Source organism: Palaemon carinicauda, chromosome 31 (genome assembly GCF_036898095.1).
Source record: "Palaemon carinicauda isolate YSFRI2023 chromosome 31, ASM3689809v2, whole genome shotgun sequence".
Taxonomy (NCBI): Eukaryota; Metazoa; Arthropoda; class Malacostraca; order Decapoda; family Palaemonidae; genus Palaemon; species Palaemon carinicauda.
This window is the reverse complement of record NC_090755.1, coordinates 13,308,041-13,333,088: the sequence shown is the minus strand read 5'-3', so window position 1 is coordinate 13,333,088 and position 25,048 is coordinate 13,308,041. Positions and strand designations below refer to the sequence as shown.

The 25,048-nt window shown below is 48.7% G+C and overlaps 1 protein-coding gene across 1 annotated transcript in view; it reads left to right on the top strand.

Moving 5' to 3' along the window:
• Positions 1-25,048, top strand: part of LOC137624304 (2-(3-amino-3-carboxypropyl)histidine synthase subunit 1) — a 372,750-nt gene that overhangs the window by 121,987 nt on the left and 225,715 nt on the right. The window lies entirely within an intron of this gene.

Genomic DNA, 25,048 nt, shown 5'->3' with positions numbered 1-25,048 from the left:
CGGCAGCCGGGCAGTCGGAGTACTCTGGTTCTGTTGCTGCCGGCCGGCATCGGTTGTATACCTCTGCCGGCCAGCCTTTATCTCGCCTCGTCTGCCGACCGCTAGGAAAGGTGGCCGGCAGCTGGGCGCTACCTAACGTAGCTGCCGGCCGGCAGTCACGGCCGGCCGGAACATGCATCTGAACCAGAGCTCTGCCGCTTTATAGTTCTTAACGGATTTTGAGCGAAGCGAAAAATCTATTTTTGGGTAAGATGGCCATGTCGTCCTGATGGAAGTTCCCATAGGGTAGCTTCCTAGGGTATATTACAACCGGCGATATTCCCAGAGAATTTACCTTAAGGTACCCAGAATTCTAACTCCTGGAGCGAATATCCCTAATGAAAGTACCAGGGATATCGCGAATATATCAGAGGACGTATACTTGACACGCCACATGGCAATCTGCACCCCGAACAGAGATAACACTTCGAAGGGGTCAATTGGCAAGAAAACGAAAACGAGAAAGAAAAAGGAGAGCCGTTCGCAAGGCTCTCTCTTCTCCCGTTTCGTAAGCGTGCATCGCGCCGATTCTGGCGCCATCTGTATTCCTTGTAGCGATACACGAGGTGCTATAGATACTGTATGTAGGGAGGGGTCCTACAGCCCTTTCATAGAAAGGGAAGGGCGGGTCCATCAGGACGACATGGCCATCTCACCCAAAAATAGATTTTTCGCTTCGCTCAAAATCCGTTTTTTGGGCTCAAGCCATGTCGTCCTGATGGAAGTATACCAGAGCATTACTGTATCTGTGGATTCTCAGAACGTGCCGTACTCCTCGGAGGTATTTCCCCGGTCGACTAGACCTAGAGACCTAAGATGTTACCGTTATACAGTACATCTTTTCAACTAACCATAAACTATGTTAGAGCTTCCTGCCCCCTACAGGGAAGAGTCCTACTAGACTCTGGAAAAGTCTCGAAGAGTACATATACCTATGTATGAATACCAGGCAAGCCAATATAGTGGTCTCACCCTATATTAAGTAAAGCTTAGTTTGTAAAGAACCACTGCGTCAATATGAAATATCGACCAGTTCTCCGCCTAGGAGGAAACTTGTAAATCCGCCACCGTCCCCTTATGGGATGGAGTCCTCCCGCTAAGGGAAAGCATAAACCAATGCAACATTAGCTTGCATAAAGGAACAATCTATTAGAATTATCCCAGTAAATATACATAGAATGAATGCTCAATTATACCAATAAATTGACACAGGTAAAGGATACGCAAGGTTCTAAGAACAATTTATTACAGATAATATATATAGATAGGTATATATATATATATATATATATATATATATATATATATATATATATATATATATATATATAAGAGGAGGATAACCAAAACTTTCAGCATAAGTATGATAGTAAACAGAAACTTATTTATCTGAAAGAAAAACATTAGTGCCACTTTTAACATACCGAGGTATCAAAGTCATAAAAGTCTGTATTACTAATCAGTCACATTAGCGTTAGAAACGCTCGGCACACATGTCTGCACTTATGCTAGGTTCACCTTTGGAAGTGGAACAGTCAACGTGGGCAACTCGGTGCCCTCACTTAGTTTGTAGCACAGTATGTAACTACACACTCACCCTGAAATTAGTCGTCCCAATTAAAACCACTGTTCCTCGCAGAGTTAAACAGCAGGGTTAACGACGCAACCCACTGCTACCACAGATCTCTTTAGTTGCTCCACTTGCTTCGCATTGTGACGAAAGAACACTCTGGAAGACTTCCAGCCAGTGAATGAACGAAGATGTTCAAAATCCATACAATTAAAGAAATTTAAGGATGAGGCAACTTTCCTCGGATCGTGACCTGCGGGTGTACTGTCAGGATCCGCTCTGCGAATAAAATATGTGATTTTCGCCCTGAGTTGTTTCAGTGATAAATTTGAGCCTGACGTTTCTCCCCTGAATAGTTGACCACCCTTGAAGTCTGAAGTTCTACCAAGATAGACCTTTAGGCATCCTACTGGACATAGAGATGCATCTTCTTTCAGAGGGCAGATTCTCCAGGGACCCCACCTGTTGGTGGGTAACTCGTTCTAGGCGAGAAACGTAGGATCCGGAAACAGGTTCAGTTCTCCCCCATCCAGGAACTGAACACGACCTTCCTCTCTCGAGAGGGCTACAATCTCACTAACCCTGGCCCCAGACGCGAGTGTAAATAGGAAAATAACTTTTTGGGTCAAATCCTTTAACGCACACTCCTCATTGTTCAACAGTGAAGTGAAATGAAGAACTTTATCTAAAGACCATGAAATGGACTTTGGAGGTGCTGAAGGTCTAAGCCTAGCGCAGGCTTTCGGAACTTTATTAAAGATCTCGTTAGCGAGGTCGACCTGGAAGGCATATAGAATGGGTCTTGTCAAAGCAGACTTACACGTTGAAATCGTGTTAGCTGCCAACCCTTGACCATGGAGGTGGATGAAGAAAGATAAGCAGAAGTCCGTCGAGATCTCCTGCGGATTCTTTGCCTTGACAAAGGCCACCCATTTTCTCCAAGATGACTCATATTGCCTTCTAGTAGATTTGCACTTATATTCCTCTAGGAAGTCTATGTTGGCTTTCGAAATCCCGAACCGCTTCTTCACCGCTAGGGAGAGAAAATCATGAGCTGCAGGGTCCGAGTTTTCTGTAATGAAGCGCAGACAGTCGACTTCTGGACTCGCTGGGTCAGAACTGGATCTGGTAGCGGTAGAAACTTCAACCGTAGTTCCAATGCCAGGGGGAACCACACGCTGTTCGGCCACTTGTGGGCCACTATTGCCGCTACTCCCTTGAAGGATCTCAGTTTGTTGAGGACCCTCAACAGAAGGTTGTGAGGAGGGAACAGATAAATCCTGGACCATCTGTTCCAGTCGAGGGACATCGCGTCCACTGCTTCCGCCAAGGGGTCCTTGTACGGGGACACGTACAGGGGCAACTTCTTGTTGTCTTTCGTCGCAAAGAGGTCTATCTGCAGATCTGGGACTTGATTCAAGATGAAGAAGAACGATCCTGCGTCTAGGGACCATTCCGACTAACGGTGTGAACCTGGATAGAGCGTCCGCTGTCACATTGCGGACTCCTTGAAGGTGAACTGCCGACAGGTACCACTTCTTCTTTTCCGCCAATCGGAAGATGGCCAACATCACCTGGTTGAGAGGTGGCGACCTTGATCCTTGTCGATTCAAGCATCTCACAACTACCTCGCTGTCCAGCACCAACCTTATGTGGATCGAGTGACGCGGGGAGACTTTCTTTAAGGTAAGGAGCACTGCCATAGCTTCTAGAAAGTTTATGTGAAATGTCTTGAATAGATTGGACCAAGTCCCTTGGGCCTTTTTCCGATGAAAGTGACCTCCCCACCCCTCCTTCGAGGCGTCTGTGTGAATCGTCACCGACGGGGGAGATGGCTGAAGAAGTACCGACTTCTTTAGATGTCTGGCTTGGGACCAAGGCCTGAGAAGAGTACGTAGACGAAGCGGAACTGGTCTTCTCAGATCTCTTCACACGTTTGATGCATAACTTCTCCAAACTCCGGTTGCATCCTTTAGCTGTGCTCTTAGCACCGGGTCTGTTACCGAAGCAAACTGGAGAGAACCCAGTACTCTCTCCTGTTCGCGTCTTGATATCCTTTCGGAATCTAGAAGTCTCTTAACAGAACCAGCTATCTCCTTCCTTTTCTTCGCCGGGATGGAGAATTGGTGTGACATTAGGTCCCAGTGGATTCCCAACCACTGGAACTTTTGAGATGGAGAAAGTCGAGACTTTTTTCTGTTGATCTTGAAGCCTAGATACAATAGGAACTGGATCACCAGCAGGGAAGCTTGCAAGCATTCTGTCTTGGATGCTGCCCACACCAGCCAGTCGTCCAGGTAGGCTACTACCTGAATTCCCTTTAGGCGTAATTATTTGAGAGCAACGCTCGCAAGCTTCGTGAAGATCCTTGGGGCTATATGTAGCTCGAATGGCATGGCTCTGAAGGCGTATAGTCTTCGTTGTAGCTTGAACCCTAGGTAGGGGGAGAGTCGACGATTGATTGGAACGTGCCAATAGGCGTCTGACAAATCTATGGAGATGGTAAATGCCCTCTTGGGCAGTAAGGTCCTTATGTGTTGCAGTGTTAGCATCTTGAACTTGCAGTTCACTGTGAACTTGTTGAGTGGCGACAAGTCCAGAATGACTCTGAGTTTTTCCGAGTCCTTCTTGGGAACACAAAACAGCCTCCCTTGGAATTTGATGGACTTTACCCTTCGGATCACTTTTTTCTCCAACAGATCTTGGATGTACTCCTCCTGAACGGGGCTGGAGTGTTGGAAAAACCGAGGGCACGGGGGTGGAGTGCTGTACCAGCTCCAGCCCAGTCCATTCTTGAGTAGGCTGTGGGCCCAGGGATCGAAGGTCCACCGATCCCGAAAATTCTGAAGTCTCCCTCCTACCGGTATCATCTCACTTGGACTGTTGTCCTGAGGTCTTGTCTCCCTGACCGCGACCACCCCTGAATCCCCTTCCCCTTGAGGGGTGCCTAGACGAGCCTCTGGCTGCTGCTCTAGGCTTTGCTCGAAAGGAAGTTGACTGCCCTTCGAACGTTGGGTTGAATGCCGGGGACTGTGTCGACACGGCCTGGGGTACCCACTGGAATGTGGTCGGGGTTTGTGCCACCATCTTGGGCACTGAAGGCATCGGCAATTGCTGTTGCTGTTGCTGTCTAAATGGCTTGGCTGGCCGAGACGGTAGCCTAGTCCTCTTAGTCTTCCTCTTTGGTTGGGGACCCTCATCCGGGGAAGACTTTCTCTTGATAGACAGGCCCCACTTCTGGAGAAGGTTTCTATTCTCCATGGCGGCCTTATCAACAACTTCTTTGACCAATTCGCTAGGGAAAAGGTCTTTTGCCCCAAATGTTGGAGGAGATTAGTTTCCTTGGCTCGTGCCTCACCGTAGCCGAGGTGAACACGAACTCCCTACAAGCTCTCCTCGCCCTGACGAAGCTGTAGAGATCCTTCGTCACTGTGGCCAGATGAGTCTTGGCCACTACCATGAACATTTCATGGACCTTGGGGTCACTTGCCATCGTCTCGAGTGGTCTGAAGAGACATTGAGGCAGCCAGTCTTTCTTTTGTCTCGAGCTCTCTCCGCAAAAGAAAGTCAGACAGCTTAGGGAGGTTCTCACCGAACTGACGTCCGGCAATATCAGCCTCCAACTTCCCGACTGAGAAGGTAAGTTGAACGTCCTTCCAGTCCTTATGATCCATAGGTAGGGCCAGCGACAAGGGTTTACACTCCTCCAAGGAGGGGCAAGGCTTGCCAGCCTCGACTGCTTTTAACACAGCCGCAAACCCTTTCTGCAAAAAGGGGAAGGCTCTAGCAGGAGAGGACACAAAGGAAGGGAGCTTCTTACTCAATGCAGCCACCTTTGAGTTTGTGAAGCCCCTCTCTTTCATCAAAGATGAAAGCAAAGCTTGAGCCTTAGCATGGTCCATCACTATGACCTCCTTCGGCTCTGTCTCCTCCTTTGAAGCTGGTTCCTTCCTCAACCGGACATAACAGTCCGGATATGACCCTTTGCTGGGCCAGAATTCCACCTCCTCTAGGGGAACTGAACCCAACTTATCCGACATGACGATCTTCCCAATCGTCATCGGCATGTGCTCAGCATATCTCCATGGGTTAGCATCTGAGCACAAGGGAAGGTCTTTCACATTGAGCCTTTTCTGGGGCCCACGTGATGCTGCAAGTTTCTGCATCTGCAGTTCCATTGCAGCCGCCTTCTCATTATTCTCCTTCTGCATTTGTTGGATCATTCCAACAATGGAGGAGAGGGCCTGTCCCAGCTCTATTGGGAGAGCGGACGATGTTGAGGGAATAGGTTCAGGGATCTGAACCGGAGCAGCCGACACCTCGTCGGCCTCTTCCTCTACGATGTCTGGTGCTTGATCTTCATCCTGGCCTTCTGCCAGGAGGTCTTCCTCCAGATGCTCGGACACGTCTGACATCCTGTCGTCCAACTGGATGTCTTGCAAGGCGACCGCGACTTCAGCATCCACCGGGATCTGAACTAGGGGGATCTCCTCTTGAGGCTGGGGAATCACTGCATCAGCTGATGCCCTAGGGAAAAGGTAAGCCCTCATCTTCTCACTTGGAAGATAAGGTCCAGAGGTGTTCTTCTGGAAGCCCCTTACCCAGGTACGAAGCTTCTCCCTTGCTATATCCCTTGATTCCGCCGTCCTAGGGGAATCAAAAGCCTCAGTAATCAGGTTAGAGCACACGGTACATACCTGAGGGTCCCAATACCGGAGATCACCCTTGGAGACAGCGCATGCTGCGTGCCTCCTACATAACTCATGTCCGCAGAAGTTCTTACTGTGGACGTTGCAGAAAGCACTTCCGCACTTCGGTGCGGTCCTCCTGTAAAGAGAAGAAATTTCCATGAGTATCAAGTGAACTACGTATCACTGGATATGCACAGTTTAGCATAACAAATCAGAAAGGAAAGACACACACTTGTGTTTCCCGCACAACCAATTGTTGCAGCCTTCCAGATAATAAAATCGTATGGTTAATCTGTCCTAGAGTAACCAATGACAAATTTCCAGAGGAAACAGGTGGAGCTCACACCTAAGATATGATTTTAAAATACCGGATAATAGACAAGAAAGAACTCACTTTCTTATCTGTAAGGCAACACCAAAGGGCTGTGCAAGACAACACAAAAGTGTTAGAACACACAGTGTTGTACCAATACTATACTATAGTTTTCTCCCTACAGTATATGCTATACTGAAGAATACTGGTATAGTATAGAAGGTAATGCGCCGGGCGGCACTTGCCGGCCAGCACACACCATAACTAGCTTTAAAGTGTACTACTTAACAGCTATAAGGGGGCAGAACACTGGTTCAAATGCATGTGCCGGCCGGCAGTAACTGCCTGCCAGCAACAGCCAATGTCGGCCGGCAACTACACAAGGTAGCACCCGGCTGCCGGCCACCTCTCGTAGCGACCGGCAGACAAGGGCGTGACAATAGCCGGCCGGCAAAGGTAAACAACCGATGCCGGCCAGCAGCAAAAGAACCAGAGAACTCCGACTGCCCGGCTGCCAGCCACATAGGCCGGCAGCCGGGTCGGGTACAGCACTAGAAGAAAACAGAATGGATGCCAGGATAAGAGAGTGTACTACCTCAAAGCCCGGCAATCCGAAAGAGTGCAAATAAGGAAGGGGAGAATCTAATTCAGGCTTCCTGACCAATGCCGTCTGGCTCTACAGACAGACATGGATGAGGGACCAAGGGAGGTTCGGGCAGCACTCAAAGCAGAAGACCTTTACCGGTCGGCACACACTGCCGGCCAGCAAGGGACTGAGTCAATTCCACATCCTAACCTATGCTAGGTCCAGATGTAGAATGACGTACAGTACTGTAACGGCTAGGCCATTACAGAGATACAGGGGGAAGGGACAAAGAGGGTCCTACCAACCTTGCTTTAGTAAAGAATCACCCGCAGCCAAGAAAACTCATCTTAGCCTAAGGGAGATCCAAGGAGGGAGGCCAGCAAAACTTGCCAACCCCCACTGAACCGAAGCAAGGAAGGTGTTGCTACTCCCGGGGAAAGGATCTTATCCTCCCACCGAGAACAGCAACAAGGACTAGTCTGCTAGATCACAAAAGAAGGAATCATCTCGTACAGAAACCTTCGGGAGTGACCTAAGGAGGTTAAGCCTCCTATGTCTGCGTCAGACTAGCAAGGGAGCTCAACCCCAAGCCAGACAAACACAGACTCAGACTAAAAACTCTGATGTTCTGCCCCTCTCTGAAGCCAGACTTACTGGAACAGGAAGGTACAGTAACACCCCAATATAGTTGTATCGAAAGTTGATTCAGATAAACCACTAGGGTTAAGCCCAAGGCTTAAACAGAGGGAAAGGGATTGCATACCTTCTCCGAAGAAAAGAAAGCAACCGGGGAGTATGAAAAAGTATACTAAGGCTCCATAGGCAACTTAGCCTAGGCACCAAGAGAATCGATTACCTAAATCACCGAAACTCACTCGTATACTATCTTGGAAATAATCAATATAATCTTGAATGTATAAAACTGCTTCAATAAAATTTTAAAACACTCTGAAATCCAAAAATCATGCAGGAAAGTACTAGGGCCAAACGACCAGGCTACATGGTCTAGCGTAGGCCAGAATTGGCGAATACTTTGCCAAAACAAACAATACTAAAAGCACGAATAAGGAAATCCTATGTAACGCTAAATAGTTAAAATTATTAAAGCGAAACAGCCGGGAACGTCGTTCTGGCTAACTAAAACTCATACCTAGCGAGCGACAGCGTCCAGGACGCCTCCGGTAGGCAACGGCTCTTGTAACAAAGATTATTACTATTAATCACTTAAAAATTACCAAGAGCCTACATTTATACATAAAAGGAATAATACTCAACTTATCAGAGGCAGACGAAGTTGGAGAAAGCATAATAAAGCGATTAAATCCAAGATTTTGCGAGAAACACAGGAAAAAACACCGAGTTGTTAAGCTACGCAAAAAGGAATACAGATGGCGCCAGAATCGGCGCAATGCACGCTTACGAAACGGGAGAAGAGAGAGCCTTGCGAACGGCTCTCCTTTTTCTTTCTCGTTTTCGTTTTCTTGCCAATTGACCCCTTCGAAGTGTTATCTCTGTTCGGGGTGCAGATTGCCATGTGGCGTGTCAAGAATACGTCTTCTAATATTTCGCAATATCCCTGGTACTTTCATTAGGGATATTTGCTCCAGGAGTTAGAATTCTGGGTACCTTAAGGTAAATTCTCTGGGAATATCGCCGTAGTTGTAATATACCCTAGGAAGCTACCCTATAGGAACTTCCATCAGGACGACATGGCTTGAGCCCAAAAAAGTTGTATACTTTAGATCTAGCTATGGTAAGTGCCGGCCGGCACATTACCTCCTATACTGTATCAGTATTCCCCAGTATAGTATATACTGTGGGGAGAAAACTATGGTATGGTAGTGTTACAACGCTGTGTTTTCTAACATGCTTGTGTTGCCTTGCACAGCCCCTTGGTGTTGCCTTGCACAGCCCCTTGATGTTGCCTTACAGATATAGAAAGTGAGTTCTTTCTTGTCTATTATCCAGTATCTTAAAATCATACTTTAGGTGTGAGCTACACCTATTTCCTTTGGGAATATTTGCATTGGTTACTCTAGAAAAGACTAACCATTTGATTTTATTACAGTATCTGGAAGGCTGCAGCAATTGACTGTGTGGGAAACATAAGTGTGTGTCTTCCCTTTCTATTTTTATATGTATATCCATGTGTTATGCAGTCCACCTGATACTCATGGAAATTTTCTTCTTTTACAGGAGGAACATCCGAAGTGCGGTAGCGTCTTCTGCAACGTCCGCAGCAGGAACTTCTGCGGACATGATTTGTGTAGGAGGCACGCGGCTTGCGCAGCCTCCAAGGATGATCTCCGTTACTGGGACCCTCAGGTATGTTCGGTATGCACTAACCTGATTGCTGAGGCTTTTGATTTCCGTAGGACGGCGGAGTCAAGGGATGCAGCGAGGGAGAAGCTTCGTACCTGGGTAAGGGGCTTCCAGAAGAACACCTCCGGACCTTATCTGCCCAGTGAGAAGATGAGGGCTTACCTTTTTCCCAGGGCTTCAACTGATGCAGTGATCCCCTAGCCTCGGCCGGAGATCCCTCTAGTCCAGATCCCAGTGGATGATGAAGTCGCGGTCGCCATGCAGGACATTCAGCTGGATGACAGGATGTCGTACGTGTCCGAACGTCTGGAAGAGGACCTCCTGGCAGGGGGCCAGGACAAAGATCAGGCTCCAGACGCCGAAGAGGAAGAGGTTGTCGAGCCGTCAGCCGCTCCGGTTCAGGCCCCTGAACCTGTTCCCTCAACTTCGTCCGCTCTTCCAGCAGAGCTGGGACAGGCTCTCTCCTCCATCGTTGGCATGATCCAACAGATGCAGAAGGAGAATAGTGAGAAGGCGGCTGCAATGGAACTGCAGATGCAGAGACTTGCAGCGTCACGTGGGCCCCAGAAAAAGCTCAACGTGAAAGACCTTCCTGTGTGCTCAGATGCTAACCCGTGGAGATATGCTGAGCACATGCCGATGACGATTGGGAAGATCGTCATGTCGGAGAAACTGGGTTCAGTTCCCCTTGAGGAGGTGGAATTCTGGCCCAGCAAAGGGGCGTATCCGGACTGTTACGTCCGTCTGAAGAAGGAGCCGGCGTCTAAGGAGGAGACGGAGCCGAAGGAGGTGATCGTTATGGACCACGCCAAGGCTCAAGCTTCGCTGTCATCTGCGATGAAGGAGAGGGGCTTCTCGAACTCGAAAGTTGCTGCTTTGAGTAAGAAGCACCCTTCCTTCGTATCTTCTCCGGCTAGAGCTTTCCCCTTTCTGCAGAAGGGGTTCGCGGCCGTTCTTAAAGCAGTCGAGGCTGGCAAGCCTTGCCCTTCCTTGGAGGAGTGTAAGCCCTTGTCTCTAGCCCTGCCGATGGACAACAAGGACTGGAAGGACGTTCATCTTACCTTTTCGGTCGGGAAGTTGGACACCGATATTGCTGGACGGCAGTTCGGCGAGAACCTCCCTAAGCTGTCTGACTTCCTCCTGCGGAGGGAGCTCGAGACGAAGGAACGTTTGGCGGCTTCGATGTCTCTCCAGACAACTCTCGAGACAATGGCGAGCGACCCTAAGGTCCACGAGATGTTTATGGTAGTGGCCAAGACCCATCTGGCCACGGTGACCAAGGACCTCTATAGCTTCGTCAAGGCGAGGAGGGCCTGTAGAGAGTTTGTGTTCGCTTCGGCGACAGTGAGGCACGAGCCAAGGAAGCTGATCTCCTCCAACATCTGGGGCAAGGACCTTTTCCCTAACGATGCAGTCAAGGAGGTGGTGGACAAGGCCGCCACGGAGATCTGAAATCTTCTCCTGAAGTGGGGCCTGTCCCTCAAGAGGAAGTCTTCCCCCGACGAGGGTCCCCAACCGAAGGGGAAGACGAAGAGATCTAGGCTACCTTCCCGGCCAGCCAGGCCTTTTAGACAGCAACGATAACAGCAGCAGCAGTTGGCTTTGCCTTCGGTGCCCCAGATGGTGGCACAAACCCCGACAACTTTCCAATGGGTGCCCCAGGCCGTGTCATCGCAATCCCCAGCTTTCAACCCAGCGTTCGAAGGGCAGTCGACTACCTTTCGAGCGAAACCTAGAGGAGCGGCCAGAGGCTCGTCTAGACGCCCCTCAAGGGGAAGGGGATCCAAAGGTGGTCGCGGTCAGGTAGGCAAGACTGCAGGACAGCAATCGAAGTGAGATGATGCTGGTAGGAGGGAGACTTCAGAACTTTCGGGATTGCTGGACCTTCGATCCCTGGGCCCACAGCCTGCTCAAGAATGGACTCGGTTGGAGCTGGTACAGCACTCCGCCCCCGTGCCCTCGATTTTTCCAACACTCCACCCCCGTTTTGGAGGAGTACATTCAAGAACTGTTGGAGAAAAATGTGATCCGAAGGGTAAAGTCCATCAAATTCCAAGGGAGGCTGTTTTGTGTTCCCAAGAAAGACTCGGGGAAACTCAGAGTCATTCTGGACTTGTCGCCACTCAACAAGTTCATAGTGAACTACAAGTTCAAGATGTTAACACTGCAACGCATAAGGACCTTACTGCCCAAGAGGGCATTTACCGTCTCCATAGATTTGTCAGACGCCTATTGGCACGTTCCAATCAGCTGCCGTCTCTCCCCCTACCTAGGATTCAAGCTACAACGAAGACTACGCCTTCAGAGCCATGCCATTCGGGCTAAACATAGCCCCAAGGATCTTCACGAAGCTTGCGAGCGCAGCTCTCAAACAATTACGCCTAAAAGGGATCCAGGTGGTAGCCTACCTGGACGACTGGCTAGTGTGGGCAGCATCCAGGGCAGAATGCTTGCAAGTTTCCCTACAGGTGATTCAGTTCCTAGAGTATCTAGGGTTCAAGATCAACAGAAAGAAGTCTCGTCTTTCTCCATCTCAGAGGTTCCAGTGGTTGGGAATTCACTGGGACCTAGTGTCACACCGATTCTCCATCCCAATGATGAAAAGGAAGGAGATAGCGGGGTCTGTCAAGAGACTTCTAGATTCCGAAAGGATATCAAGACGCGAACAAGAGAGGGTACTGGGCTCTCTCCAGTTTGCGTCCGTAACAGACCTGGTGCTAAGAGCACAGCTGAAGGATGCAGCCGGAGTGTGGAGAAGCTTTGCATCAAACGCGTGAAGAGATCTGAGAAGACCAGTTCCGCTTCGTCTACGTACTCTTCTCAGACCGTGGTCCCAAGCCAGACAACTAAAGTCGGTACTTCTCCAACAACCTCCCCCGTCGGTGACGATTCACACAGACGCCTCGAAGGAGGGGTGGGGAGATCACTCTCATCGGAAGAAGGTCCAAGGACCTGGTCAAAGCTATTCAAGACATTTCACATAAACTTTCCAGAAGCTATGGCAGTGCTTCTTACCTTAAAGAAAGTTTCCCCGCGTCACTCGATCCACATAAGGTTGGTGCTGGACAGCGAGGTAGTTGTGAAATGCTTGAATCGACAGGGATCGAGGGCCCCACCTCTCAACCAGGTGATGTTGGCCATCTTCCGACTGGCGGAAAAGAAGAAGTGGTACCTATCGGCAGTTCACCTTCAAGGAGTCCGCAATGTGACAGCAGACGCTCTATCCAGGTTTACACCGGTAGAGTCGGAATGGTCCCTAGACGCAGGATCATTCTCCTTCATCTCGAGTCAAGTCCCGGAACTGCAGATAGACCTCTTTGCGACGAAAGACAACAAGAAGTTGCCCCGGTACGTGTCCCCATACGAGGACCCCTTGGCGAAAGCAGTAGACGCAATGTCCCTCGACTGGAACAGATGGTCCAGGATCTATCTGTTCCCTCCTCACAACCTTCTGTTGAGGGTCCTCAACAAACTGAGATCCTTCAAGGGAATAGGAGCGATAGTGACCCACAAGTGGCCGAACAGCGTGTGGTTCCCTCTGGCACTGGAACTATGGTTGAAGTTTCTACCGCTGGCGGACCCAGTTCTGACCCAGCGAGTCCAGAAGTCGACTGTCTGCGCTTCATTACAGAAAACCCGGACCCTGCAGCTCATGATTTTCTCTCCCTAGCGGTGAAGAAGCGGTTCGGGATCTCGAAAGACAGCATTGACTTCCTGGAGGAGTATAAGTGCAAGTCTACTAGAAGGCAATATGAGTCAGCTTGGAAAAAATGGGTGGCCTTTGTCAAAGAGAAGAATCCGCATGAGAGCTCGACGGACTTCTGCTTGTCCTTCTTCATCCACCTCCACGGGCAGGGGCTGGCAGCTAACACGATTTCTACGTGTAAGTCTGCTTTGACAAGACCCATCCTATATGCCTTCCAGGTAGACCTCGCTAATGAGATCTTTAATAAAGTCCCGAAAGCCTGCGCTAGGGTCAGGCCTTCAGCTCCTCCAAAGCCTATTTCATGGTCTTTAGATAAAGTCCTTCACTTCGCCTCATTACTGAATAATGAGGAGTATGCGTTGAAGGATTTGACCCAAAAGGTTATCTTCCTATTTGCACTCGCGTCCGGGGCCAGGGTTAATGAGATTGTAGCCCTCTCGAGAGAGGAAGGTCGTGTTCAGTTCCTGGATGGGGGAGAACTAAACCTGTTTCCGGACCCTACGTTTCTCGCTAAGAACGAGTTACCCACCAACAGGTGGGGTCCCTGGAGAATCTGCCCTCTGAAAGAAGATGCATCTCTATGTCCCGTAGAATGCCTAAAGGTCTATCTTCGTAGAACTTCAGACTTCACGGGGGGGGGGATCAACTGTTCAGAGGATAAACATCAGGCTCAAATTTATCTTTGAAACAACTCAGGGCGAAAATTACATATTGTATTCGCAGAGCGGATCCTGACAGTTCACCCGCAGGTCATGATCCGAGGAAAGTTGCCTCATCCTTAAATTTCTTTAACTTTATGGATTTTGAACAGCTGCGTTCATTCACCGGCTGGAAGTCTTCCAGGGTGTTCTTTCGCCACTATGCGAAACAAGTGGAGCAACTAAAGAGGTCTGTGGTAGCAGTGGGTTGCGTCGTTAACCCTGCTGTTTAACTCTGCGAGGAACAGTGGATTTAATTGGGACTATTAATTTCAGGGTGAGTGTGTAGTTATATGCGGTGCTATAACTAAGTGTAAGGGCACGGGTTGCCCACGTTGTCTGTTCCGCTTTCAAGGTGAACTTAGCATAAGTACAGACATGTGTGCCGGGCGTTTTGGACGCTAATGTGAGTGGCTAGTAACACAGACTTTTAACTTTGATACCTCGGTACGTGAAAGTGGCTCTAATGTTTTTCTTTCAGATAAACAAGTATCTGTTTACTACCATACTTATGCAAATCTTTGGTTATCCACCTCTTATATGTATATAATAATTGTTGTAACCATGTCTATTTATTGTTTGTCAATAAACTTGTTCTTGGGAACCTTGCGTCTCCTTCACCTATGTCAATTTCTTATCATTAATTGAGCATTCATCCTATGTATGTTTATCGGGGATAACTATAATAGTCTGTTCCTTGATGCAAGCTTTTGTTGCAATGGTTTATGCTCTCCCTTGGCGAGAGGAATCCATCCCCTAGAGGGGACGGTGGCGGTTGCAAGTTTCTTCTTACACCGATATAAACCTTTGTCCAACTCAGTATCGAACGTGGAACTGGTCGATATTTCATTTTGACGCAGTAGTTCTTTACAAACTATGCTTTACTTTATATAGGGTGAGACCACTATATTGGCTTGCCAGTGATTTATACATAGGTATATGTACTCTTCGAGACTTTCCCAGAGTCTAGTAGGACTCTTCCCTGTAGGGGGCAGGAAGGTCTATCATGGTTTATGGTTAGTTGAAAAGATGTATAACGGTAACATCTTAGGTCTCTAGGTTGAGTCGGCCGGGGAAATACTTCTGGGGAGTACGGCACGTTTTGAGAATCCACAGATACAGTAATGCTCTGGTATACTTCCATCAGGACGCCATGGCTTGAGCCCAAAAAACGGATTTTGAGCGAAGCGAAAAATCTATTTTTGGGTAAGATGGCCATGTCGTCCTGATGGACCCGCCCTGCCCCTTTCTTTAAAAAAAAAAAAAAAAAAAGAAGGGGCTGTAGGTCCCCTCCCTACATACAGTATCTGTAGCACCTCGTGTATCGCTACAAGGAATACAGATGGCGCCGCGAGCGGCGCAGGGCATGCTTACAAAACGGGAGAGGAGAGATACCTTACGAACGGCTCCCCCTTTCTTATCGTTTTCGTTTTCTTGCCATTTGACCCCTACGAAGTGTTAACTCTGTTCGGGGTACAGATTGCCATGTGGCGTGTCAAGAATACGTCCGCTGATATTTTGCGATATCCCTGGTTCTTTTATTAGGGATATTCGCTCCAGGAGTTAGAATTCTGGGTACCTTAAGGTAAATTCTCTGGGAATATCGCCGTAGTTGTAATATACCCAAGGAAGCTACCTAATAGGAACTTCCATCAGGACGACATGGCCATCTTACCCAAAAATAGATTTTTCGCTTCGCTCAAAATCCGTTTTTTTTTTTTTCAAACCTGCTCCTAAGCTTTATCTGCTGTAGGCTTTTCCTGTAAAACTTCTTTTTGTTTTCAAACCTCTTCCTAAGCTTTATCTGCTGTAGGCTTTTCCTGTGAAACTTCTTTTTGTTTTCAAACCTTCTCCTAAGCTTTATCTGCGGTAGGCTTATCCTATAAAACTTTTTTTTCAACCGTCATAAGCTTTTTCTGGGCTCGAACCTGTGCCGCCCAGTGAATAAGCTCCATTTAGCACTTATTCTTAGGTAATTTACTGCTAAATATACCAGAGAAAAAATGTAAAGGAGTGCTAGGTTAACTAGCTCGCTCACCTATTGGTGTCGGTATAAAATTAGGCGTATAATCCAGAGGTCCCGCACTATTTAGATTCATCCACGACAGAAACCCCAATAGAGGAGAGCCGTTCAACCTCACTCGGTACTAATAACACTGCATCCGCTCAGAACCCAACTCCTTTTAGCACGTCTTGTGTTGTAACCCGCATTTTTGTTGTGCTCTCGTTTTTCCACTTATTTTCATTGGATTATGGCTTCTTCGTCGGTTTCCCTGGAGACACCGTCTAAGTTAAGTACCAAGCTTGGTTTTGCTGTGTTTTGAGCAACCTAGATCGTTTAATATTTGAATTATAGGAGTTTATTCTCTTCGTTCATATCGATCTTGCTTGATCCCACTTACAGTTGGTACTCCTGTTTTGAGAGCTTTTAGTTTCACTCGCGGTGTTACTATATGTATTATTTTTATTATTAAATTTTATTTGTTATTGTGGATATTCATTATTTAGCGTTTAGAACCCTCGTGGTTCACTTTTTGGGCCGATATCATTTACGTATCGTTATGGCTGCCGACCTTCGTTGCTAGGCGGCAATGTTATTTTTTAAGCCACCAGGTGTGTCTTTTGTGATTTAATTATTATGTTGCATGCCTTGCCCAAAAATTTTTATGTGTTTATTTTATATTATCAACGCTATTACTATTATAATGAATATTGTGCTATTACTCCGTTTGATCTGTCTGGTTGGGGATCGTCAGTTGGTAGCCCTGCTGCTCCGTATCACGTGATCCTCCCCCATGCTCCCCCTCTCGCTAGGTGGGTGGCTAGGCTTCTCTCCCCCCCTCCACTAGGGGACCGTTGCCTTCCCTCCTTTTACAGGGGGTAGTTCAGTGTTTATGGACTTTGTCCTCCGGGTGTCCCGGCGGGTTCGTCTCTGTCTAGTCTGGTTGGCCACCGGTCAACAGAGTTGGATCCCGGTGCACCCTATTTTATATTCACTTATCACACTGGTTTATGTTATATGAAACCCTCTGGGTTCGGTTGGCGGTTCTTATCTACAGTTCCGTCCCCCTATTAATTTATAACAGTTCCTATGATTATATATAATGATTTTTTGGACTCAAGCCATGTCGTCCTGATGGAAGTTCCTTAAAGGCAGCTTCCTAGGGTATATTACAACTACGGCGATATTCCCAGAGAATTTACCTTCAGGTACCCAGAATTCCAACTCCTGGAGCGAGTATCCCTAAAAAGACCTTAGGGATATCGTAAATATCAGTGGACGTATTCTTGACACGCCTCATAGCAATCTATACCCCGAATAGAGTTAACACTTCGTAGGGGTAAAATGGCAAGAAAACGAAAACGATAAGAAAGGGGGGAGCCGTTCATAAGGCATCCCTCCTCACCGTTTCGAAAGCGTGCCCTGCGCCGCACACGGCGCCATCTGTATTCCTTTTTGCGTAGCTCTACGACTCGGTGTGTTTTCCCTGTTTTCTACCCAATCTTGGAATTTTCTCGCTTAATAATGCTTTCTCCAACTTCTTCTGCCTCGGATAAGTTGAGTACTATTTCTTTTATGTATAAATGTAGGCTCTTGGTTAAAATTAAAGTAATTAAAAGAGTTATCTTTGATACAAGAGCTGTTGCCTGCTGGAGGCATCATGGATGCTGTCGCTCGCTAGAATAGGATATATTTGTTAGCAAGAGCGACGTTCCCAGCCCCTTTGCGCTTAAATATTAGCTACTTAGCTTATTTAGGAATTCTGTTATGATGCGATAGTAGTGTGCCTGGCGAAGTTTTGCCAAGGCTGCCAACACTAGTCTTCGTAGGCTAGTTGTGGGCCTATGTACTTCCTGCATGATAATTAGTCTTCCAAATGTGAATTTATTGCTTTAAGCGTTAGGCAACGTTATACATATAAGTCCTTTTCGAGTACCTTCCAAGATAGTATTGGTGTGAGTTTCGGTGAATTAGGTAATCGATTCTCTTAGTGCCTAGGCTAGGTTGTCTCAGGTCTTTATAATATTATCTGTTCCCCGTTTGCTCCCTTCTCTTCGGGGAAGGGGCAAACCCTTTCCCTCTGTTTAAGCCTTAGGCTTAACTCTAGTGGTTTATTTGAATTAATCTTCAAATATATCTATGCTGGAGTAGTACTGTACCTTCCCGTTCCAACTGTATTGGTTCAGAGGGGGACAGTACAACAGTGTTTAGTCTGAGCCCGGTTTGTCTGGCATGGGGCAGAGTCTCCCTTGCTGATTGACTCGGGCATTAAGGGTTATCCCCTTGGTCCACCTTGTTGGGTTCCAGTAGTGATCCCTTTACTCGGTGACTCATCAGACTGTCCTATTGCCGTTCCGGTCTCGGGATATGTTCCCTTTTCTGGAAAGGTAATTCCTTCCTTGCCGTGGTTCTTGGGAGGCAGCCAGTAGTGCCGGCCTCCCTCTCGGGTCTTTCTCTAACTGAGATGAACTGTCTTAGTTGGGAATGACCCTTAACCAAGGTAAGGTTGGATAGGACCCTCTGTCCTTCCCTTCTTTTTTCCGTTCCTTGTGTCAGTCGTCTGCATCCTTGCCTAGCCTAGGTTGGGATGAGGAACTGACGTGGTCTCCTGTCGGCCGGCAAAGTGTGCCGACCGGCAGAGACCATTACTTCGAGTGCTGCCCGGTCCTTTCTTGGTCCCTCCATCGCTGCCGTCTGAAGATTCAGTAGGCAGCGGTTAGGAAGCTTGACTTAGTGTCTCCCCTTCCTTTCGGCACTCTTTCGGGTGCCGGGTCCAGAGACTCATAGTCTCTTAACCCGGCACTCATTCTATTGTCTTTTTGGGCTCAAGCCATGTCGTCCTGATGGAAGTTCCTTAAGGCAGCTTCCTAGGGTATATTACAACTACGGCGATATTCCCAGAGAATTTACCTTCAGGTACCCAGAATTCCAACTCCTGGAGCGAGTATCCCTAAAAAGACCTTAGGGATATCGTAAATATCAGTGGACGTATTCTTGACACGCCTCATAGCAATCTATACCCCGAATAGAGTTAACACTTCGTAGGGGTAAAATGGCAAGAAAACGAAAACGATAAGAAAGGGGGGAGCCGTTCATAAGGCATCCCTCCTCACCGTTTCGAAAGCGTGCCCTGCGCCGCACACGGCGCCATCTGTATTCCTTTTTGCGTAGCTCTACGACTCGGTGTGTTTTCCCTGTTTTCTACCCAATCTTGGAATTTTCTCGCTTAATAATGCTTTCTCCAACTTCTTCTGCCTCGGATAAGTTGAGTACTATTTCTTTTATGTATAAATGTAGACTCTTGGTTAAAATTAAAGTAATTAAAAGAGTTATCTTTGATACAAGAGCTGTTGCCTGCTGGAGGCATCATGGATGCTGTCGCTCGCTAGAATAGGATTTATTTGTTAGCAAGAGCGACGTTCCCAGCCCCTTTGCGCTTAAATATTAGCTACTTAGCTTATTTAGGAATTCTGTTATGATGCGATAGTAGTGTGCCTGGCGAAGTTTTGCCAAGGCTGCCAACACTAGTCTTCGTAGGCTAGTTGTTGGCCTATGTACTTCCTGCATGATAATTAGTCTTCCAAATGTGAATTTATTGCTTTAAGCGTTAGGCAACGTTATACATATAAGTCCTTTTCGAGTACCTTCCAAGATAGTATTGGTGTGAGTTTCGGTGAATTAGGTAATCGATTCTCTTAGTGCCTAGGCTAGGTTGTCTTAGGTCTTTATAATATTATCTGTTCCCCGTTTGCTCCCTTCTCTTCGGGGAAGGGGCAAACCCTTTCCCTCTGTTTAAGCCTTAGGCTTAACTCTAGTGGTTTATTTGAATTAATCTTCAAATATATCTATGCTGGAGTAGTACTGTACCTTCCCGTTCCAACTGTATTGGTTCAGAGGGGGACAGTACAACAGTGTTTAGTCTGAGCCCGGTTTGTCTGGCATGGGGCAGAGTCTCCCTTGCTGATTGACTCGGGCATTAAGGGTTATCCCCTTGGTCCACCTTGTTGGGTTCCAGTAGTGATCCCTTTACTCGGTGACTCATCAGACTGTCCTATTGCCGTTCCGGTCTCGGGATATGTTCCCTTTTCTGGAAAGGTAATTCCTTCCTTGCCGTGGTTCTTGGGAGGCAGCCAGTAGTGCCGGCCTCCCTCTCGGGTCTTTCTCTAACTGAGATGAACTGTCTTAGTTGGGAATGACCCTTAACCAAGGTAAGGTTGGATAGGACCCTCTGTCCTTCCCTTCTTTTTTCCGTTCCTTGTGTCAGTCGTCTGCATCCTTGCCTAGCCTAGGTTGGGATGAGGAACTGACGTGGTCTCCTGTCGGCCGGCAAAGTGTGCCGACCGGCAGAGACCATTACTTCGAGTGCTGCCCGGTCCTTTCTTGGTCCCTCCATCGCTGCCGTCTGAAGATTCAGTAGGCAGCGGTTAGGAAGCTTGACTTAGTGTCTCCCCTTCCTTTCGGCACTCTTTCGGGTGCCGGGTCCAGAGACTCATAGTCTCTTAACCCGGCACTCATTCTATTGTCTTAGTATGTGTTGTCCTTGCCGTCTGCCGGCCTACAGGCCGGCCGTCGGTGGGGAGGGGTGTTCTCCAGTTCTCTTGCTGTCGGTCGGCGTTGGGTGTATACCTTTGCCGGCCGGTCTCTTGCTCATCTGCCGGCCACTACAAGTGGGGCCGGCAGCCGAGCGCTGCCTAGTGTGGGGGCCAGCCGGCAGGGTTTGTTTACTGCTGCCGGCCGGCCTGCGACACTGCCCAGTCAGCCGGCCACTAAGAATGATGGCCGGCAACGCAGTGCAAACCGGGTGGCTACGGTCCGGCAACCACTGCCGGCCGGTTCAGGCATGGGATCTGGAGTTCTCCCCAATAAAGGTGATCTGATGTTGTGTACTTGAGATCTACCTTTCGAAAAATAGGGGGGGGGGGTGCTGATCGGCAACAGCCGGCTGGCACACCACCCTCAGGTACTGTATCAGTCCTCTCTTGGTGGTATATTACACCAAGGGAGTTCATGATGTAGTAGGTTACAACACTGTCTTTTCTATCTTACTTGTGTTACTGGTACAATCACCTGGTGTCGCCTTACAAGGATAAAAGATAATTCTTTTATCCCTGGCCGGAATGGTAATATTTTACCTTAGGTGTGAGCTACACCTAATTTCCTTTGGAAATATGTTCTCTGGTTATTCTAGTAAAGACTAACTATGTGACTTGGCTGGTGGGCTTCCACAGGTGTTTGTGTGGGTTTCACAAGTAGGTGTCTTTCCCTTATTCTTGTTGAATACTCATTTGTTACATGTGAATTGAAATTCACTTGATATTCATGGAAATTTTTCTTCTTTTACAGGAGGAGCATCCGAAGTGTGATAGTGTCTTCTGCAATGTCCGCAGTAAGAACTTTTGCGGACATGCCTCGTGTAGGAGGCACGCGGCTTGTGCAGCCTCCAATGATGACCATCGTTACTGGGATCCGCAGGTATGTGCTGTATGTACTAACCTGCTATCAGAGGCTTTTGAATCCCCTAGGTCGGCGGAGTCAAGAGATGCAGCGAGGGAGAGGCTTCGCTTATGGGTAAGGGGTTTTCAGAAAAACACCACTGGACCTTATCTTCCTAACGAGAAGATGAGGGCATACCTTTTTCCCAAGGCTTCCCCTGATGCTGTTGTTCCCCAGCCTCGGCCGGAGATCCCTCTGATCCAGATTCCAGTGGAGGAGGATGTCGCTGACGCCATGCAGGACATCCAGTTGGACGACAAGATGTCCGACTTGTCCGATCGTGCGGAGCAGGATCTCCTCGCAGAGGGCGAGGAGGAGGATCGAGATCCTATTGCCGTGGAGGAAGAGGTTCCCGTATCATCAGACGTGCCGGTTCAGGTCCCTGAACCTATCCCCTCTACCTCGTCCGCTCTTCCAGCAGAGCTTGGACAGGCTCTCTCTTCCATCGTTGGTATGATCCAACAGATGCAGAGGGAGAATAATCAGAAGGCCGCTACTTTGGAGCTCCAGATGCAGAAGATCACAGCATCACGTGGACCTCCAAAGAAGCTCAACGTTAAGGACCTTCCTCTGTGCTCGGATGCCAACCCGTGGAGATATGCCGAGCACATGCCGATGACGATTGGGAAGATCGTCATGTCGGAGAAACTGGGCTCAGTTCCCCTTGAGGAGGTGGAATTCTGGCCCAGTAGAGGGGCCTACCCGGACTGCTATGTCCGTTTGAAGAAGGAGCCGGCTTCGAAGGAGGAGACGGAACCAAAGGAGGTGATTATCCTGGATCACTCCAAGGCTCAAGCCACTTTGACAGCTGCTTTAAAGGAGAGGGGGTTTTCTAACTCAAAGGTTGCCGCTTTGAGTAAGAAGCACCCCTCCTTTGTATCCTCCCCGGCTAGGGCCTTCCCCTTTATGCAAAAGGGGTTTGCGGCCGTCATCAAGGCGGTTGAAGCTGGCAAGCCGTGCCCGTCTTTGGAGGAATGTAAACCTCTATCGTTGGCATTGCCAATGGACAATAAGGACTGGAAGGAGGTGCACCTTACTTTCTCGGTTGGGAAGTTGGACGCCGACATTGCAGGACAGCAGTTCGGCGAAAACCTTCCCAAGTTGTCGGAATTCCTTCTACGGAGGGAATTGGACACAAAGGAGCGCCTGGCAGCCTCGATGTCTCTCCAGACCAACATGGAGACGATGGCTAGCGACCCCAAGATGCCAGAGATGTTCATGGTTATGGCCAAAATCCATCTGGCCACAGTAACCAAGGACCTCTATTGCTTTGTTAAAACAAGGAGGGCCTGTAGGGAGTTTGTGTTCGCCTCGGCCACTGTGAGGCATGAACCCAAGAGGCTAATTTCATCCAGCATCTGGGGTAAAGATCTCTTTCCCAAGGACGTGGTCAAAGAGATCGTGGACAAGGCAGCCACTGAGAACCGCAATCTTCTCCTGAAGTGGGGCCTGTCCCTTAAGAGGAAGTCTTCTCCGGATGAGGGCCCTCAGCCGAAAGGAAAGGCGAAGAAGTCAAGGTTTTCCTCCCGTCCAGCCAAGTCTTTCAAACCGCAAAGACAACAGCAGCAGCAGCCAGCTTTGCCTCCGGTTCCACAACTGGTAGCCCAGACCCCGACCACCTTCCAATGGGTTCCCCAAGCCATGTCATCAGCTTCCCCGGCATTCAATCCCGTGTTCGAGGGACAGTCGACCACGTTTCGTGCAAGACCCAGAGGAGCAGCTAGAGGGTCATCAAGACGCCCCTCTAGGGGACGAGGATTCAGAGGTGGTCGCGGCCAGGGAGGCAAGACTGCAGGGCAGTCAAAGTGAAGTGTCGCCGGTAGGTGGGAGACTTCAGTATTTCCGGGATCGCTGGACCTTCGATCCCTGGGCCCACAGCCTTCTCAAAAATGGACTGGGTTGGAGTTGGTACAGTACTCCGCCCCAGTGCCCTCAATTTTTCCAACACTCCACCCCCGTTTTGGAGGAGTACATCCAAGATCTGTTGGAGAAAAAGGTGATCAGGAGGGTAAAGTCCATCAAGTTCCAAGGGAGGCTGTTTTGTGTTCCCAAGAAAGACTCGGGGAAACTCAGAGTCATTCTGGACTTGTCACCACTCAACAAGTTCATAGTGAACCACAAGTTCAAGATGTTAACGTTACAACACATAAGGGCCTTACTGCCCAAGAGGGCATATACCGTCTCCATCGATTTGTCAGACGCATATTGGCACGTTCCAATAAGTCGTCGTCTCTCCCCCTACCTAGGATTCAAGCTACAACAAAAACTTTACGCTTTCAGGGCGATGCCCTTCGGACTAAACATAGCCCCAAGGATCTTTACGAAGCTTGCGAGCGCAGCTCTCAAACAGTTACGCCTAAAAGGGTTCCAGGTAGTAGCCTACCTGGACGATTGGTTGGTGTGGGCAGCATCCAGAGCAGAATGCTTGCAAGCTTCCCTACAAGTGATTCAGTTCCTGGAATATCTAGGCTTCATGATCAACAGAAAGAAGTCTCGTCTTTCTCCAGCTCAGAGGTTCCAGTGGTTGGGAATTCACTGGGATCTAGTGTCAGACCGTCTTTCCATCCCGATGTCAAAGAGGAAGGAAATAGCGGGGTCTGTCAGGAGACTTCTAGGTTCCGAGAGGATATCAAGACGCGAACAAGAGAGGGTTTTGGGCTCTCTTCAGTTTGCATCAGTAACAGACCCAGTGCTAAGAGCACAGTTAAAAGATGCAGCGGGAGTATGGAGAACCTTTGCATCGAAAGAGCGAAGGGACTTGAAGAGACCGGTCCCACTTCGACTACGTTCTCTTCTCAGACCGTGGTCTCAAGCCAGTCGTCTAAAGAGGTCTCTACCTCTTCAGCCACCCCCCCCCCGTCAGTGACAATCCACACAGATGCCTCAAAGGTAGGGTGGGGGGGTCACTCCCATCGGAAAAAAGTGCAAGGGATCTGGTCCAAGCTATTTGGGACCTTTCACATAAACTTTCTAGAAGCTATGGCAGTACTTCTTACCCTGAAGGAAGTATCCCCACGTCACTCGATCCATGTAAGGTTGGTACTGGACAGCGAGGTGGTTGTGAAATGTCTGAATCGGCGGGGATCGAGATCCCCACCTCTCAACCAGGTAATGTTAGCCATATTCCGACTGGCGGAGAAGAAGAAGTGGCACCTGTCAGCAGTTCACCTTCAAGGAGTCCGGAATGTGACCGCGGACGCTCTATCCAGGGTGACACCGATAGAGACAGAATGGTCCCTAGACGCAGGATCATTCTCTTTCATCTTGAGACAAGTCCCAGAACTGCAGATAGACCTCTTCGCGACGAAGGACAACAAGAAGCTGCCGAAATATGTGTCCCCATACGTGGACCCCTCGGCAGAAGCAATAGATGCGATGTCCCTCGATTGGAACAGATGGTCCAGGATCTACCTGTTTCCCCCTCACAATCTGATGTTGAGGGTCCTCAACAAACTGAGATCCTTCAAGGGAGTAGCAGCAATAGTAGCCCACAAGTGGCCGAACAGTGTATGGTTCCCTCTAGCTCTGGAACTACGACTGAGGTTTCTTCCACTCCCGGAACCAGTTCTGTCCCAGCAAGTCCAGAAGTCGACTGTCTTCGCTTCATTACAGAAAACCCGAACCCTGC